General features: G+C 41.4%; 1 non-coding gene across 1 annotated transcript; it reads right to left on the minus strand.

The window, feature by feature from the left end:
* Positions 1-2,970: 2,970 nt before the first annotated feature.
* On the minus strand, positions 2,971-3,044 carry trnan-guu (transfer RNA asparagine (anticodon GUU)). The gene has a single exon. It is a non-coding gene; the product is annotated as a tRNA-Asn (tRNA).
* Positions 3,045-3,261: the final 217 nt, after the last annotated feature.

A 3,261-nucleotide genomic window follows, 5' to 3' on the forward strand; every position in this document is an offset into this window, starting at 1 on the left:
TGAATCTCCTGCACTCGGGAGTCTTTCGGTCGGTGTATATTTCACACTACACGACTGAATCTCCTGCACTCGGGAGTCTTTCGGTCGGTGTATATTTCACACTACACGACTGAATCTCCTGCACTCGGGAGTCTTTCGGTCGGTGTATATTTCACACTACACGACTGAATCTCTTGCACTCGGGAGTCTTTCAGTCGGTGTATATTTCACACTACACGACTGAATCTCTTGCACTCGGGAGTCTTTCAGTCGGTGTATATTTCACACTACACGACTGAATCTCCTGCACTCGGGAGTCTTTCGGTCGGTGTATATTTCACACTACACGACTGAATCTCTTGCACTCGGGAGTCCTTCAGTCGGTGTATATTTCACACTACACGACTGATCGGCGATAGGGGGTTTCACACTACACGATCCATCACCAACTGGAATCGCAGACGAGCTTCTCTGGTCTCCCTTTTTTCTTTCTTTCTTTCTTTTTTTTTTTCCAAAAACACACGTGAGAAGTGACGAGAAGTTTAATGATAACACGTCCAAAAAAATGAACGTCAACAAGTAGCGAGAGATCAAAGGGTTGTGCGCTAATGTGCAGCGTAATATCAAGGAGGAAAAATAAATGAATCTGAGGGGATTTGGCAACACGAACAGTATATGGCTTGTTTTGTAGTAAGTTTTGCAATGCAGCGTGGGTATTATGTTTTGTAGAGGACGATCAAATCAGAAATACTGTAAAACGTGTGTGTGCCGGTGTATCCTGATATAAACTATATTAATTAAGCCCCTGTCCCCTGTCCTCTCCTGCATTTCCCCTCACGCTGTATCTTACGTTCTCATTGGCTGTTCGACATGTCACTCATTCCCAGTTGCCCGTCTGAGATCGTGCTAGTAAACTCAATCCAGTCGCTGAGCGCTCGGCGAGCCAGGCAGGTCGAGTTGTTGGATAGTTCACACTTTGCGACTGAGAGCCGAGTTTTGATCGCCGAGCAAACGCTGAGTTGCTCCAGACCCGGAAAATCAATCGCCGAGTGAAAATCAGGGCAAAAATCGTGTAGTGTGAACTAGGCATAATGATATTGATCCGACTCTTTTAAGTAGTTTGTATAACATATAAAATGTTGACTTCATCAAAAAGAATCGACTCCTTCAGCTTCTAACGGCTCATTGCTGAGTACTATCAACTTAGTGAATCGACTCTTTCTATTCTCGTCTTTTGACTTAAAGAACCGGATTAAAGAATCGACTCATTTGATTCATTTAAACGCGCAGACTCACTCGCTCTCCCGCTGTGAGCTTCTCAAACTGAACTGCGTCTTTCTGTACATGAGGAAGAAATCTATGTAGAGATCTCAAATAACATGAACCTGAAGGTATGAACTTACATTGTAGAAAAGAAAAACAAGCCAGTAGCAGCAGTGTGCACATTAAACCATTTACAGAAGGGTCATTAAGTTTGGCTAATTGAAATAATGGCATGTTTCTGACCTGAATGAGAGGGGCATTAAAAAGATCTCACACTTGTCAGAGACAACGTTTGGAGCCCAGGTCAATATGACCTGCTAGTTAGAGAAGGATCACTTGTTTGTTAGTTTAAGTCCAAAGGAGACAGTGGCACGTACAGGGATTGAACCCGCGATCAGCACCACGCTCTAACCAACTGAGCTAACCAGCCTGTGTACAAGGGCAGGGCGTATACCCACATACCCGATTCTACACTGACAGCCCTTCAGTTATGGAGCTGCCACACAGAAACGATGGAGAGCTTTACTGTTGTTAAGCAGAACAGATCTTCGTGTGAGATGACTGAGGTTAATGTATTTTTCTTTTAAGAATAAATAAAAGCTGATGCTTTTAACCTCATACTTTCCTAATACTTTTATTCTACACGCTCTAAATTTCTTTTAGTCTTCTGCCTTGTGCAGTGCAAGAATTCACTAAATTACACAGCAGTTCTCTTTTAATTTATTTATTTATCTTTGCCATTGACAAAATTGATTGTAACCATTTATAAAGATCATGCCACGTTCATTAGGTGAAATGAAGCCAGAATTAAAGATGGCAGAAGAACAGGGTGATATTCTTACTTTCAGTGATTAAATTACTCAGGTTAGAAAGTCCTGATACACAGAATATGCTCACCTGACTCTCTCTCAACCATGCTACTTTTAATCATTAAACTGAGTGTGGCCCATACAGGGATCGAACCCGCAAACATGGTATTAGCACCACGCTCTAACCAACTCAGCTAACCGGCCATTCAGCTATTCCCTTTAGATCTTTGTACATAATTCTACTCTAACTCCATTCAACCAGCTGCATTGTAGCACAAAAACAATTTGAGATTCTGCACACTGTCAGTGAAGATCTGCAAAACTGAGTGCTCTACTAAACTGAATTTGTTTGTTATTGCATCAGAAATGCAGCAGTTTCATGTTATTTTAATGATCCAAGATCTCAGTCCTACTTCAGACATCACTGTCTAGTCATTTCTTATGTTCAGACTTTCTTAATACACATCTAAGAGGTTTTGTGGGTTCTTATATGTGTGAACTATCTAAACTGTATATTTCTTAAAGTTCCTGACTGAGCTTAATGCTGCAGACCAGTGACTGGAGCAGATACGACTCAGGTCCTGCACACAGTAAGTAGTGCTGATACACAGTACCAGCCTGCACACCAGAGGGGCTCAAAACATCAAGTTTTCACTCATTAAATCATGTAGTTTGTGAACTTTGTTGAATGAATGTAGGATTCTGGGTTTTAGGAAGTTTAGCTACTGTTAATATTTTTTCCCAGTTGAACTAAAAACAACCTGAATTGATGTTTAACTGTTCGTTTACACTTCACTAAGAGTTATTACCATCAAGCAAATGTAAAGCCTATTTCTATATGAAGAGCATCTGTTTCCAGATAATATACACTGAAGTTTAATTGTTTGATCATCAGGCAGGTTGTGCAATAAAAGACTCTCGTCCCTGGGTGGGCTCGAACCACCAACCTTTCGGTTAACAGCCGAACGCGCTAACCGATTGTGCCACAGAGACATGCGCACAGCCAACAGCACAGCTGTTTCATTGGACGTACACACAAATAATATATTCTCTCTCTATCCAAGCTCACTGTGGAGGCAAATTGGTGGTTAAGTGGGCGGGTCTAAACTGATGAAGGCTGAATAAATGTACCACAATACAGTATAGTTTAGATAGTTCACACATATAAGAACCCACAAAACCTCTTAGATGTGTATTAAGAAAGTCTGAA

Source organism: Trichomycterus rosablanca, unplaced genomic scaffold (assembly GCF_030014385.1).
Source record: "Trichomycterus rosablanca isolate fTriRos1 unplaced genomic scaffold, fTriRos1.hap1 scaffold_255, whole genome shotgun sequence".
NCBI classification, from domain to species: Eukaryota; Metazoa; Chordata; class Actinopteri; order Siluriformes; family Trichomycteridae; genus Trichomycterus; species Trichomycterus rosablanca.